The 16,460-nt window shown below is 45.7% G+C and overlaps 1 pseudogene; it reads left to right on the top strand.

The window, feature by feature from the left end:
* The first annotated feature begins 689 nt into the window (after positions 1 to 689).
* LOC145550480 (CD5 antigen-like) lies at positions 690 to 4,146 on the top strand (annotated as a pseudogene).
* The last annotated feature ends 12,314 nt before the right edge of the window (positions 4,147 to 16,460 follow it).

The raw sequence follows: 16,460 nt of genomic DNA, 5'->3' as shown, positions 1-16,460 counted from the left end.
GTAACGGGATTTAACACCTTTGATCAAAAACTCATCGACCAGCCATGTACCGCCAGGATGATTTCCGCCTCCCGTTTGTTGAGACCTGGGTGATATGAAATTTATTGAGCGGTTCATCTGTAAAGCTACATTTACACAATATGCAACAACTACTCAGCCTATCCGCTTACCTGTATAAATAATCCCGCAGCACTTTGAACCAGTAGCTCCCGGAGGAGAAAGGCTGCAGAACTCCAGGCATCCCGCCAGTCGTTTTAAGGAGGATTATTGGTCCCCCGAAAACAACGAAACCCCGGGCATGATCATCAATCAATAAAATCCCCACGGCCCAACTTGAAAATTGGACGTTATGCCGCTAACACTTAGCTTTCGCCAAAAACTCGGAGGCGGAAGTGAAAGCGTTGCGCAACGCAAGTAAAGTCCCGGCCGGAACAAACTGCTAAATAATAAACCAGGAATTTTAATAATCGAGGGACTCGAATCATTCGAGGAATCGTTTCAGCCCTAGATGTAAACGCTGCATATAAGGAATAAATCTGCTCTGCCAGTGAAACGCTCAGAGCAACAGAGATGCTTGCAATGCGGCTTATTATTATTATCATCATTGTTATTATTATTATTAAAGTAACATGACCAAGCAATGTTTATCCTGGCGGAGGGTCAAGTAAAGCCTGGTGGGCTGCCAGGCTTATAATCCACTGGGGGGAAACCCTGCTTGCATTGTCTGCAGTCATTGCTGACATTCAGTTCATGTTCTCTCTCTGTTTCTCCTCTTCATAGCAGCTACACCTGGGCTCATTTCTGTCCAGCTGTGACCCCTTCCTGGAGGGAAGCTGAGCTACTGCTGCCAACAACATCAGGTTCCCTTTCAGTGGATGACACACCTGGATCCACTCCAGCCACAAGCAGAACAAGGACTGAACTAAACACAGGAACAACAGAGACTGACTGGTGAAACCTCTGAATCCCAGTAGGCCCAGTTTGAACCCATCTTCATGATGAGCTCCTAGGAAGGAGGCGTTGTCTCTGAAAGCAGCCAAAGACCTGAACTGTGACGACGTTCAGGAAGTAGCAGATAAAAAAGCTTAAAGTAGGAAGTCTTCAGAGTCTGGAGCCACATCCTGATCACATCAAGAGACGAAGCTTCACTCCACATCAGAGGAAACATGGAGCAAACAGCTCTGATGCTGCTTCTGTGTCTCTGCAGCTCAGGTAGGACTCCACTTTCATCAAACACTAATATTCACTAGAGTTCAAATTAAAATGATCTGCTGATAAACATGTTAAATGTTACAAACTAAAAACTGGAAACTGTTTCTGGTCTCCGATCATAGAGCTGCTGCTACACAGTTAGTGATGTTTATATTGTCTACTTGCTGCTGAGGAGCCAATAAAACCAAGAATTGTTGGTTTTTGTGTTTTAATGATGTAAAACACTTTGAACTGCCTTGTTGCTGAAATGATCTATAAAATGAATCTGATTGGTTGATTGATAAGGAGAAGCAGCAGAAACTCTGTGCAGTAAACAGGTGGAGCCTCATAAAATGGCTCCTTCTGCATCAATTCTCTCATCTTCCTCTTGACTCCACAGGTTCTCTCTGAGGTTCTGGTCAGGCCCGTTTGCTGGCCAACCAAGCCCAGTAGCACCACGGTCATTGGACCAGCTTCTGGTACCGCCGGTTGTGTTGGTGAAAACGTTTGAGGTCCGTCTGACGTGGGAGTGTCTCAGGCAGGATGTCGAACTGCCTGCTGCAGATTAGAATCAATCAACCAATCGATCGAGTTTATTTGTGAAGCACATTTCAGCACCAAGGCGATTCAAAGTGCTTTACTTCAGAAAAACACAAAAAGTCCTAAAAGACGCAGTAAACCAGTAAACAGTACATTTAGTCAAAGTGCCGTCGTTACTCATCAAAATGTTGTTCAGTGTTTCATTTATTTGTTTCAAAGCAAATCTGACCAGCTGGGTTTTTAGTCCAGATTTAAAAGAACTCAGAGTTTTGGTTGGTCTCAGTAAAGACATAAATATAACTGGATAGAAAAGGTGAATAACAAAAACATTTCAGGTTTTACTACAGAGCATAAATAACATTTGGGTCTGGGCTTTAACTAGGCCATTCCAGCATAAAGATGCTTTGATCAGAACCATCCCTGATAGCTCTGCCTCTAAGAGAAGATCAAATAAACTCCATCAACAGGATCCTGTCAACACATCCTAAATCAATCTGTCTCTGCTTGTTGTAACCCAACAGTAAATGTTGTTTCTTCCAGCGCTGTCTGATGAAGTCAGACTGGTAGCAGGAAGGAGTCGCTGTGGTGGCCGACTGGAGAAGAAGGACCTGGGAGAATGGAAAGCAGTGAAATATTGGGACTGGAACTGGAACCATACATCAGCAGCTGTAGCTTGCAGACAGCTCCACTGTGGATCTGTGGTGTCGATACAAAAAGATGAGAGCAACAATCTACAGATCATCTGTTCAGGTGATTCCATATCCTGGCCATTTCCTTCCTGTTCTGCTTCCAACTCCACTTTAAAAAGATTCTCACTTCCAGCTCAGTCTGGGCTTCTTCCCCTTCACCTGGATTCCCTCTGGTAGATTTTCTACTGGACCAATCAGCGAACAGAAGGAGAAGTTTGAACGATGGCCTTGATTTTCTGTGTTATTTTAGAATCACAGTCTGTCTGTAGTTTTAACAATGGCAGCAGAGGAAGTTCAGTCCATGTTGGCCACACGTCCAAATACTGAATGAACATCAACAGCCGCCTCATTCGGCTCTTCTCTGTTTTGTGGTGGACAAATGATTGTAAGGTAAAATCTGCTGGTTATATTGTCTTCATTCTAAATGCTGGTGAACTCTCACCAAGTGAAGCTATTTGGGTTGCATGCACAAGGTTGGGAGATGTTTTCCTGCAGCTGCATGAGAACCAGACCGTCTCTCCCTCAGCCTTGGTATAAAACTCATGTTGTCTCTGCCTGGGAGAGTTTTCAATCAGAAATGTTTCACTATTGATCGTCTTATATTCTCTCTGTGTTGTGCACAATATGCGAGTAAACCTGATGGAGTGACTTCATCTAACAGTGCTTGGTAATAGATTATTTCCATATCATGGTTGCAGCCCAGGAAACTTCCAGTAAACTTCTTAGTGTGGATCTGGTGCATTGCATGTCATGGACAAACGTTAGCAACTGGGTCAAATTTAAAAAGAAAATAATCCTATTTACAGTCGGTTTCACTCCACCTTTGATCTTTTGAACTTTTCTAGTTTGGTTTTATTTACATTTTCTTTGTATTTTTAACAAACCCAGAGATGTTTCCATGTGTGTTTAGAAAAATAAAGTTCTGAAGGATTTTAAACTTTTTTCTTTCTGCATCCACAGACTCAGTCAGGCTGGTTCAAGGGACCAACCGGTGCTCCGGCAGAATGGAGGTGAAGACCAACCAGTCGTGGTCCTCAGTGTGTGAAAAAGACTTTGACCTGCAGGATGCAGAGGTGGTCTGCAGGGAGATTGGCTGTGGGTCTCCTTCAGGCCTCCAGGGGGCGCTCTATGAAGAAGCAGAGGCTCCAGTGGGGAGCAGAGAGTTCCTGTGTGAAGGCAGTGAGTTTGCTCTGCTGACCTGCAGCAGCAGGAAGAGTTCAGTTAGAAACAGCTGCTCACCTGGTCAAGCTGTTGGACTCACCTGTTCAGGTAGAGGAGGATCTGCAGACCTGCTGCTGTTCACTGCTTCACTTCCTGCATTAATGAACTCTTTGTCTCTGCTCACATCAAGCGCCCATCAGGTTGGTGGAGAGACCAGCCGATGTGCCGGGAGACTGGAGATGAAACGTCAAGAAGACTGGAGACTAGTGTTTGTTGAGGGTCCTTACTGGAACAAGAACTCAGCTGCTGTAGTTTGTGTTGAACTGGACTGTGGTTCTGTTGTTTCAGTAAGATACTCAAAGGAAGCTTCAAAGAGACCAGTTTGGTTGATCAGGTCTGACTGTTTGCAGTCTGGATCTGAATTAAAGAACTGTTTCCATGATGATGGAAACAGGGTTTGGAGCCATGAGTTAATCTGCTCAGGTAACTCTGAACTCTCATATTTATGTTTTAAAATGTTTCTTCATCAGGTTCCAGATGTCTGCAGAGAAACCGTCACCTTTAACTAAGAACCTGAACCTTCAGGAGAGGGAAACTAAAATAATTTAAATATCCAGATAAAGTTTTCAGTTTAGCCCAAATAGATGAACAAAAACTCCATCCATCCATCCATCCATCCATCCATCCATCCATCCATCCATCCATTTTCTTCCGCTTATCCGGGGTCGGGTCGCGGGGTCAGCAGTTTCAGAAGTAGGCCCAGATTTCCCTCTCCCCAGCCATTTCTTCCAGCTCCTCCGGGGAATCCCAAGGCGTTCCCAGGCCAGCCGAGAGATGTAATCCCTCCAGCGTGTCCTGGGTCTTCCCCGAGGCCTCCTCCCGGTGGGACGTGCCCGGAACGCCTCACCAGATGCCTGAGCCTCAACTGGCTCTTCTCGACGTGGAGGAGCAGCGGCTCTACTTTGAGTCCCTCCCGGATGACCGAGCTTCTCACCCTATCTCTAAGGGAGAGCCCAGCCACCATGCGGAGGAACCCATTTCGGCCGCTTGTACCCGTGATCTCGTTCTTTCGGTCATGACCCAAAGCTCATGACCATAGATGAGGGTGGAACGTAGATCGACCGGTAATCGAGAGCTTTGCTTTTTGGCTCAGCTCTCTCTTCACCACGACGGACCGGTACAGCGCCTGCTTCACGGCAGACGCTGCCCCAATCCGCCTGTCGATCTCCGCTCCCTTCTTCCCTCATTCGTGAACAAGATCCCCAGATACTTAAACTCCTCCACTTGAGGCAGGACGACCCCCTTGACCCGGAGAAGGCACTCTACCCTTGTCCGGCTCAAGACCATGGCCTCGGATTTGGAGGCACTGAGCCTCATCCCGGCCGCTTCACACTCGGCTGCGAACCGCTCCAGTGAGAGCTGCAGATCACGTTCCGATGAAGCCAACAGGACCACATCATCCGCAAAAGCAGAGACGCGATCCTAAGGCCACCAAAACGGATCCCCTCAACACCTCGGCTGCGCCTAGAAATTCTGTCCATAAAGTAATGAACAGAATCGGTGACAAAGGGCAGCCTTGGCGGAGTCCAACTTTCACCGGAAACGAGCCCGACTTACTGCCGGCAATGCGGACCAGACTCTGACACCGGTCATACAGGGACCTGACAGCCCGTATCAAAGGGCCCGGTACCCCATACTCCCAGAGTACCCCCAAAGGGCCTCCCGAGGGACACGGTCGAACACCTTCTCCAAGTCCACAAAACACATGTAGACTGGTTGGGCGAACTCCCATGCACCCTCCAGGACCCTGCTGAGGGTGTAGAGCTGGTCCAGTGTTCCACGACTAGGACGAAAACCACACTGCTCTTCCTGAATCTGAGGTTCGACTATCCGACGGACTCTCCTCTCCAGGACCCCTGAATAGACCTTACCAGGGAAGCTTAAGAGTGTGACCCCCCTGTAATTGGAGCACACCCTCCGGTCCCCCTTTTTAAACAGGGGACCACCACCCCAGTCTGCCAATCCAGGGGAACTGCCCCCGATGTCCATGCGATATTGCAGAGTCGCGTAAGCCAACACAACCCTGCAACATCCAGAGCCTTAAGAAACTCCGGGCGGATCTCATCCACCCCCGGGCCCTGCCACCGAGGAGCTTTTGACCACCTCGGCAACATCGTCCCCAGAGATTGGAGAGCCCAACCCAGAGTCCCATGCTCAGCTTCCTCAACAGAAGGCATGTTGGTGGGATTGAGGAGGTCTTCGAAGTATTCTGACCACCGGCCCACAACGTCCCGAGTTGAGGTCAGCAGCGCACCATCCCCACTATAAACAGTGTTGGTGCTGCACTGCTTCCCCCTCCTGAGACGCCGAATGGTGGACCAGAATCGCCTCGAAGCTGTACGGAAGTCTGTTTCCATGGCCTCTCCAATCTACTCCCACGCCCGAGTTTTTGCCTCAGCGACAACCCGAGCCGCATGCGGTTTCGCCCGCCGATACCTATCAGCTGCTTCTGGAGTCCCACAGGCCAAAAAGGCCCGGTAGGACTCCTTCTTCAGCTTGACAGCATCCCTCACCGAAGGTATCCACCAACGGGTTTGAGGTTACCGCCGCGACAGGCACCAACAATCTTGTGGCCGCAGCTCCGATAGGCCGCCTCGGCAATGGAGGTACGGAACATGGTCCACTCAGACTCAATGTCCCCCAACTCCCCCGGAACGTGTTCGAAGTTCTGCCGGAGATGAGAGTTGAAGCTCCGTCTCACAGGGACTCCGCCAGACGTTCCCAGCAGACCCTCACTACACGTTTGGGCCTGCCAGGTCTGACCGGCTTCCTCCCCACCACCGGAGCCAACTCGTCACCAGTAGTGGTCAGTGGACAGCTCCGCACCTCTCTTCACCCGAGTGTCCAAGACATACGGCCGCAAATCCGATGAGACGATGACAAAGTCAATCATCGAACTGCGGCCTAGGGCATCCTGGTGCCAAGTGCACATATGGACGCCCTTATGCCTGAACATGGTGTTTGTGATGGACAATCCGTGACGAGCACAGAAGTCCAACAACAGAACACCACTCGAGTTCAGATCGGGGGGCTGTTCCTCCCAACCATGCCTCTCCAGGTCTCACTGTCATTGCCCACGTGAGCATTGAAGTCCCCCAGTAGAACAAGGGAGTCCCCAGGAGGGGCACTCTCCAGTACCCCCTCTAAGGACTCCAAGAAGGGTGGGTAATCTGAACTGCCGTTTGGCCTGTAAGCACAAACAACAGTCAGAACCCATCCCCCACCCGTAGGCGGAGGGAGGCTACCGTCTCGTTCACCGGGGTGAACCCCAACGTAGAGGCGCCCAGATGGGGGGCAACAAGTATGCCCACTCCAGCCCGGCGCCTCTCACCATGGGCAACTCCAGAGTGGAAGTACGTCCAGCCCCTCTCAAGGAGACTGGTTCCAGAACCAGAGCCATGTGTCAAGGTGAGGCCGACTCATTCTCGCCGGATCCTCTCCGCCTCGCACGCTTGATCCGGTTCCTTCCCCACCAGAGTGGTGACGTTCCACGTCCCGAGAGCCAGCTTCTGCAGCCGAGGATCAGACCACCAGGATACCCTCCTCGGCTGCCGCCCATAGCACAATGCACCCGACCCCTTTGGCCCTCCGACAGGTGATGAGCCCATCGGAAGGGGGACCCACGTCTCCTCTTCGGGCTGAGCCCGGCCGGGCTCCGTGGGTAAAAGCCCGGCCACCAGGCGCTCGCCATCGTGCCCCACCTCCAGGCCTGGCTCCAGAGTGGGGCCCCGGTGACCCGCGTCCGGGCGAGGGAAAACCAAGTCCAAAGTTTGTGTTCATCATAAGGGGTCTTTGACTGCGCTTTGTCTGGTTCCTCACCTAGGACCTGTCTGCCTTGGGTGACCCTACCAGGGGCATAAAGCCCCAGACAGCATAGCTCCTAGGATCAATGGGACACTCAAACCCCTCCACCACGATAAGGTGGCAGCCCAAGGAGAGGTGAACAAAAACTCATCATTTTTGTGAGTTAAAAATGATGAGTTATAAAAACTCATCATTTTATAACTTTTAATCTCTGCTGCTTTGAAGTCGATGCATCAAAATCCCAGGAGAAGTTCAAGGAATCAGACATTTTCAAAACTTGAAAATCAACAGAAAATGAAATTTTTATCCAAAATAGTGGGCTTCCTTTTTTTAGTGCAAATAGCAGGAAAACCTGTTGTTTGTTATGGTTGTTGGCCTGACTGAACTAGGGGGCGCTTTTGAGAAATTTTGCGATGTTTATTTTTAATTCCGCTGAAATATTAACAATTTCACAAAGAACAAAGATTTTTTGACTTTTAATGAGTTTCTGAACATATTACGTCCCAAAAATATGATAAATTCAGCAAAAATAAAATGAAAGATAAAATTCCAGGTACAGTCGGTTTCACTCCACCTTTGAGGCTCTGAACTTTTCTAGTTTGGTTTTATTTACATTTCCTTTGTATTTTTATCAAACCCAGAGATGTTTCCATGTGTGTTTAAAAAATAAAGTTCTGAAGGATTTTAAACTTTTTCTTTCTGCATCCACAGACTCAGTCAGGCTGGTTCAAGGGACCAACCGGTGCTCAGGCAGACTGGAGGTGAAGACCAACCAGTCGTGGTCCTCAGTGTGTGAAAAAGACTTTGACCTGCAGGATGCAGAGGTGGTCTGCAGGGAGATTGGCTGTGGGCCTCCTTCAGTCCTCCAGGGGGCGCTCTATGGAGCAGCAGAGGCTCCAGTGGGGAGCAGAGAGTTCCTGTGTGAAGGCAGTGAGTCTGCTCTGCTGAACTGCAGCAGCAGGAAGAGTTCAGTTAGAAACAGCTGCTCACCTGGTCAAGCTGTTGGACTCACCTGTTCAGGTAGAGGAGATCTGCAGACCTGCTGCTGTTCACTGCTTCACTTCCTGCATTAATGAACTCTCTGTCTCTGCTCACATCAAGCGCCCATCAGGTTGGTGGGAGAGACCAGCCGATGTGCCGGGAGACTGGAGATGAAACATCAAGAAGACTGGAGACCAGTGGATGTTGGGGGTGGTGACTGGGACAAGAACTCAACTGTTGCAGTTTGTGTTGAACTGGACTGTGGTTCTGCTGTTTCAGCAAGAAAATCAACGGAAGCTTCATGGAGACCAGTTTGGGGGATCATGTCTGACTGTTTGGAGTCAGGATATGAATTAAAGAACTGTTTACCTGATGATAGAAACATGATCAGAGCCATGAGTTAATCTGCTCAGGTAACTCTGAACTCTCATATTTATGTGTTTTTTTTTTTTGTTTTTTTTTAGAATTTTTATTAGAGCCGAAAGAAGGAACAAAAAAAACACATACATGTATATATGAACTTACATACACATATACACACAATACCTCTCATTCTGAACACATGATGATCGATGCACAGTACAATAATAGAGGCATTGTACAGAAATAAAAGTTCCGAAATTACGATCCAACGGTTTCAGCTCCCCACCCAACCCTCCTCCAACCCTCAACCAAAAAAGAAAACCAACATTCCCCTCCCATCTCAGCTCAACGTCAACCTGATAGAAAGAAAATAAACAAATAAATATGTCATTATCCGATATGACTACCCATTTTTATAACCAAATCAATATTCAGCGACAGCATCTTCAGTCGGGCAAAGCCCTCAAGTTGGAAAAATAAGAAAGAAACATTGCCATTTTTGGTAAAACTTCTGTTTTACCAAAAATGGCAATTTTTGGTAAAACAAATACACCCTCGAAGGTGTATTTGATTTTCTCAAGCTTAAAAAAAAACATCATGTCTCTAACCCAGAGGTTATTGAAGGACATTTTCAGACTTCCAGTGTAGCAGTAAAGTACGTCTGGCCAACAATGATGTAAAAGCTACAACTTCCAATTGAGCGGAACTTAGCACTGAAGTGGGGTTGAGGATACCGAATATGGCGACCAATGGACAAGGTTGCAAATGTACACACAGAACAGAGGACATAATTGTGAAGTAATTGGACCAAAAATTATATAATTTGGGACAAAGAAAGAACATGTGGCCAAGATTGCATGGGGAGCCTTTGCATTTATCACATACATCTACCACATCCGGGTAAATCTGAGAAAGCCTAGATTTAGAGAAATGAATCCTATGTACAACTTTAAATTGGATCAAACTAAGACGAGCACAGGAAGAGGAAGATCGGATTCTATCAATTACGTCCTCCCAGTTATCCTGGGTCAGCTGGATTCCCAACTCCTTCTCCCATGTATTTTTAATTTTGACGCTAGAATTCACTCTCAGCTTTAGAATAAAACTATAAATCTTAGAAGTCGTACCTTCTGAAGTGGATTGTATGCAACAATCTTTTCCCAGGGCTGTTCAGGGGCATAGAAGGAAAATTAGGCAAACATTTAGAGACAAAATTCCGAATTTGTAAGTATCGAAACAAATGTGTACCGGGTAAACTGTATTTGGAAGATAAGTCCGCAAAGCTATCAAATACTCCTGATGCATATAAGTTTCTCAATTGTTTAAACCTCTGTCATACCAAACAGAAACGATGGGTCAGAAAGAGATGGAGGAAACAAATGGTTGTTAATCAAGGGGATAAAGATGAGCAGCAGCAAACTTAAAGTGCCTTCCTAAATTGAAACCAGACTTTCAGCGTATTAGTACAACTTGATTATTAGTGTAGAGAGAGGTTTTATAGGTAGCGAAGAAAAAATTAGGCCAGATAGTGAAGACCCATTACACGACGATAGCTCTAATTTACACCAAGGAGAGCTGGATAATTTTAACCAATAATTGATTTTGTGTATGTGAGCAGCCCAATAATATGATTGAAAATCAGGCAATGCAAGCCCGCCACTGAGTTTGCATCTTTGCAATAATGTTTTACGAACTCGAGGAGGTTTCCCATTCCAAATAAAGCCATTAATCAACCTGTCTAAGGAATCAAAAAAGATTTTTGGCATAAAAAGAGGAATAGACTGAAATAAAAAAGAAATTTGGGTAAGACATTCATCTTGACAATATTAATCCTACCCAAAGGGAGAGGGGAAGATACCCCAACTCTGGAAATCAGATGCTGTTTTTGTTATGAGAAGCGAAAAGTTAGCAGAGGCAAGGCCAGATAAAGAGCGTGTCACATTTATACCAGATATTTAAATCCTGTGGGACAGAGTTTGAAAGGGACATCAGATTGTTGAAGACCACCAGAAGTAGTGTTTATAGGAAGCATTCACTCTTTTCCAAATTCAATTTGTAGCCTGAAAAGGAGCTAAAATTATTTAAGATACCAAGATAGTAGGGACGGAGGTAGTGGGATAGATACATATAGCAACAGATCATCTGCGTATAGGGACAATTTATATTCTGTTCCATTTCGAAAAATTCCTCTAAAAGAGGGGGATGTACGCAATGCGATGGACAAAGGCTCAATCGCCATAATGAAGAGCAATGGTGATAACGGGCACCCTTGGCGTGTTCCACGCCCAAGAGAGAAATAATCTGAGTATACATCATTCGTGCGGACACTAGCCTTGGGAGATGCATAAAGGAGACGAATCCAAGAAACAAAAGTATCACCAAATCCAAACTTCTTCAAAACCGCGAACAAGTATTCCCACTCCACCCTGTCAAATGCTTTTTCAGCATCAAGGGAAATTACTATTCGGGTTCGTCCGAAGAATGCTTTGAATAGATAACATTAAAAAGAGTGCGTGTATTAAAAAATAATTGACGCCCCTTGACAAAGCCATTTTGCTCCTCAGATATAACCACTGGGAGAGTCTTCTCCAGCCGAGAAGCTACCAACTTGGCTAGTACCTTTACATCTACATTCAACAGGGACAGTGGTCTGTAAGAACCACATGAAGTTGGGTCCTTGCCTTTTTTGTGAAGTAAAACTATAGTAGCCTGTGTTAATGTTGGAGGTAAAGTCTTACGTTCTAAAGATTCATTAAACATATCCAGTAATAGTGGTGCCAATTTTTCTATAAACCTTTTATAAAATTCAATGGGAAACCCATCGGGGCCAGGGGCTTTATTTGACTGCAGCGCTTTTATTGAATTTATTACTTCCACAAGGCTGAGTGAAGAATCCATGCTCCTGGCAGTATCCATATCAATAGCAGGAGTTGATAAATTTTGAAGAAATTCCTTCATTTTATTATTATCTGTGGGAAATTCTGATGAATATAAAGAAGAAATGATTTAAAAGTGTCATTAATTTCGATGGGGTCGTTTGTAATTACCTGTTGGGTATTTTGAATACTAGGTATTATACGAGAGTTAACTTGACGCCGTAACTGGTGTGCCAGTAACCGGCCAGCTTTGTCACCGTATTCATAGTATGAACCTTTACTGCTAAAAGTAGGCGTTCAGCTCTCCTTGGTGGAAATTAATTCAATCTCTGATTGAACACCCATACGCTCTTTAAATAATTCTGGTGAAGGATCTGTGGCACATCTTTGATCGAGTTTAGCAATAGCCGTTGCCAGTTCAATAAGCCTTGAGTTATGTCTTTTATTAGACAGAGACGTATATGAAATTATTTGTCCTCTAAGATAAGACTTAAGTGTTTCCCATAACAGTGAATGAGAGGTGGAGTCGTTCTTATTAAACAACAGAAACTCATCAATTGCATTAGAAATAAAGCCGCAAAATTCTTCATCTGCCAGTAAAAGAGAATTAAACCGCCACAAAGGTCGGCTACGTTTGTAAGACGACAACTGAATGTCTAATACTAATGGAGCATGGTCAGATATTATTATACTCATATAATCAGAGAAAGTTACACATGAATTGAGAGTCTGGTCAATAAAAAAATAATCGATTCTGGAATAAGAGTGATGCACCCCAGAAAAGAAAGAAAATTTTCTACTGGTTGGGTTTCGACATCTCCACGGGTCAATAAGACCATTCTGCCTCATAAAATCAGAAAATGCTTGAGCCATTAAAGATTTAGTTAACTTTCGGGGATTAGATCGGTCTAAATTTGGATCAATTACACAATTTAAGTCTCCCCCTAAAATTAACGAATGCGAATCCAAAAAAGGGAGGCTGCTCAACAATCTATTTGCAAACTCAGCGTCATCAAAGTTTGGAGCATATACATTTACCAAAAGAACCTTTTTCTGCATTAATGTTCCAGCGACTATCACGTATCTACCATATTTATCAGCTATGACGTCCGTGGGTGAGAATTGTACTGTTTTACTAATCAAAATGGCTACTCCTCTTGATTTGGAATTAAAATCCGAATGAAAAACCTGATTCATCCAAGAGCAACGTAACCTATTATGATCATTGATACGTAGATGAGTCTCTTGTAGAAACACTACCGAAGGTTTTAACCGCTTGAGGTGGGAAAAGACTTTTGATCTTTTAACAGGGTGACCCATGCCCTTGATATTCCAGCTAATGAAACGAAGAGAAGTGCCTGGTCCTGTCATACCGGGGTCTACAGCGGTATTAATCATTTAACAAAATAAAAACAACCATAAAGAGCTGAGATGGTCCTCCCCGCTACCCATGCCCAAAAATAAACCCATGAAAACAACACCCAAAGTCTCCATGAAAACAGAACAATGGAGATAGCAGTGCTACACACGACAGTTATTCACAATAAAATGTGAACACGGAGATAAAGCAGAGCGAAAAAGCCCGGAAGTGTATTTAACAAAAACCGGCTAATAGTCCCCACCAACCTCCAAATTGAAACATTAGTATGTGCATTATTATACTACTTTAAGATTACTATTATTATTATATTGCAACAAGGTTGGAAACCACATAGTCCCCACTTAATGGAGAAAAATACTACAAAACAATATCAGTATAGATGCACACGAGCATTATTAATTTCTAAACTACACAGGATATAACCAAAACTTTAATTTCCAGTGATGTAATCTGAGCCTCAGGTCTAAATAAGTTAAGAACTATATATTCACCCAAACTATCTGTGACCAGGGCTCATTAAGAGCGAGTCGGGTTCACTCAGAAATCAGAGTCTGAACGTATTGCTTTGCGTCCTCGGATGCAGTAAACTCCTTTACAACTCCATTGTAAGTAATGCGCAGCTTCGCTGGGTAGAAAAGTCCGTACCTGATGCCTTCGATGCCACGAAGTTGCCGCTTCACCTCGTTGAAGGCTGCTCGAGCCCGGGCAACCTTAGCAGTGTGATCCGGAAAAATCGATATAGTCGCGGCTCCTACTTTAATCCGCTGGCGCTCCCTGGCCCGACGTAAAATGTCCAGACAGTCACTGTAGTAATGAAGTCTGCACACAATTACTCGAGGTCGTTCGCCTGGTTTGGGTTTGGGTTGTAGAGAGCGATGAGACCGGTCCACCAGCGGTTCCTTTTCCAGCCCAAGCGCTTCCTTCAGCAGCGCAGCCACAGCGGTGGGCGAGCAGGAGCCAACGGCCTCCTCCACGCCGATGATCCTGATATTGTTGCGGCGCGATCTTGACTCTAAGTCCTCACACTTGTCTTCCAACATGATGACCTTAGCCGTAAGCCGCTCCAGTGTAGTTTTCATACCAGTAATGTCATCAGTGCACCCCGTGAGCGCCTCCTCCACATCCCCCACCGTAGCCGCTAGCTTAACCAGTTTAGCATCAGTAGCGGCATGGTCACTTGCTAGCTGCTTTTTCACGGCTTGTACCTCGGCTTTAATGGATGATAACGCCTCTCCAAGCACCTCTTGAAGTTCCTTCTTAATAATGCCAGCGATATCTTCTTTCAAAGATGCCAATAGTTCAAGCTTGAGGGTGTCGGCGACCGGGTTCATCTGAGGTCGGAGCGGTCACAACACATGGGTCTGGCGGCGAAGAAGCCGAGGCTGCGAGCATGACTTTAGCTGCGTCTGAATAGTTCGAGATTTTCCCCTTCCCGACATTGTTGGTACAAAAAAAGATATATGAGTGAAACCAAAATGCAAAGCATTGACAGAGACTTGGTTTACCAAGAAAAGCACAGTTGAATAAACATTTTAAACGAAATTGCAGGAGCTACCAAAAACCACGTCCTACTCCATAGACCGCTCTGGCAGCGCCCCATTTATGTGTTTTAAAATGTTTCTTATCAGGTTCCAGATGTCTAGAGAACCGTCACCTTTAACTAAGAACCTGAAACCTTGAGGAGAGGGAAACTAAAAATGGTTTACACCAGTGGTCCCCAACCCGGTCCATGGACCAATTGGCACCGGGCCGCGCAAGAAATAGTGAAATATTTCCGTCTTATCTATTATTTGAGTCTGGAGGATCTTTTATTTTGAAAATCCTTTAACCGGATTCTCTCGGTTACTTGCGCACCAACATTGAGCCCACAAGCATCAAAATGAGTAAGAGACGGATCAGGTGTCTTTGGAAAGTTTCTTTGCGAAGGGGAAAAGGCCCACAGAAGACACAGGAGAATGGATTTATCCCGGACCGGTAGGTGAGTCCCACATTACATGCCGCTCTGCGTAACATGTGGCGACCGGCTACTAATGAGGCAATGAATCTTCAAACTGCTTCGCCTCGTAGAGACCAAGCAGGCTGTGGATATAAGCAACACTTCGGGTGTCATTGTCTCCCTTCACTCCCAGTTTAGACCGTCTCGTTGCAGAGAAACAAGCTCAAGACTCCCGTAAGTCATTATCATGAGTTAAGTTTTTCACGAAAGTAAAATGTTCGTTTTTGTGGCGTTTCTGTTATTTTAAAGGGATATATAAATGTTACCATAGCGACCAGAGTCAGAGCGTTTGGGCAGTGCTTGAGAGGAGATGAGTAGAGCTTGTGAGTCTTAAGTCTGGTTTAGACGGAAAGATTTAAGAATTGTCGGCCGATTCTCCAAACCTCTGTGACCACAGAGCTGATAAAAGTCCAACAGGTTCGATCGGTTCGTGTGTCCAACGCAGGAGCAACACGAACCGATTCCAGTCACAAACATCCCGATTCCAGAGGATAATCCACAAAACCCCCAACTATTATTTAGAATAACCAAACACGGATGACGATGTAGAAGCCATAGTGATAGTTTGTGGAGTCATTTTAAGAGATAAAAGACGTAACAAAAGAAAAGGCGGTGGGTAAAAGACGACGGGAGCAGCCGCTCTATTTGCTGCACTATGATTTGGAGGTGACTGTTTTTTATAGTTAACATTGTAACTGAATAACATAATAAAGATATGTACTAATGACCTTTACATATAATAATAAACATTTCCACATATCATCTCCGACACCACCAGACTCTCAGTTGCGTGAAATGTCAGCTGTTTGGGATTCCCCTCTGTTCTTACGTCACCGCGCTTTCTGATTGGCTACCTGTCACATTCAGCAGGTTGTATTCTCGTTCTCAGACAGGGTAAACCCCACAGCCCTACCTGCATGCCTAGGTGGGCCCCATGTGGGGAAAAGAGGGCTGATATATGGTCCCATATGGGTTTGCCCATGTAGAGCCACAGCCTATGTGGGCCCTACATGGACAAACCCATGTGGGGCCCATGTGGGCTGTGGAACCCGCGGACAAACCCATAAGGGACCCATCTAGTCTGCCCTCCTTTTCCCCACATGGGCCAACCTAGGCATGCTGGCAGCAAGGCTGCGATAAAAAGTCCAAGACAACCCAAATTGGGTATATTGAGGATTTAGCAGGAACACCAACATGGCCTTATAACCCCCCGCCCCCACCCCGGCCGCAGCATTTTTCAAGTCTTGATCGGTCGCGGTAATAACAAGGTTGGGGACCACTGGTTTAAATATTACTGACAGACTAAAAATCTGTCATAAAGTTGCTACTAACCATGTATAAACATGCTAGTAACCATGGTAACCAGTCTGATGAGCTCCTGTCTCGTTCTCATCTTGTTTTCCACCTCAGATTAGATC

This window comes from Poecilia reticulata, unplaced genomic scaffold (genome assembly GCF_904066995.2).
Source record: "Poecilia reticulata unplaced genomic scaffold, P_reticulata-male-v2 Scaffold_55, whole genome shotgun sequence".
In the NCBI taxonomy this organism is placed as follows: Eukaryota; Metazoa; Chordata; class Actinopteri; order Cyprinodontiformes; family Poeciliidae; genus Poecilia; species Poecilia reticulata.
This window is presented reverse-complemented; position numbering and strand designations above follow the sequence as displayed.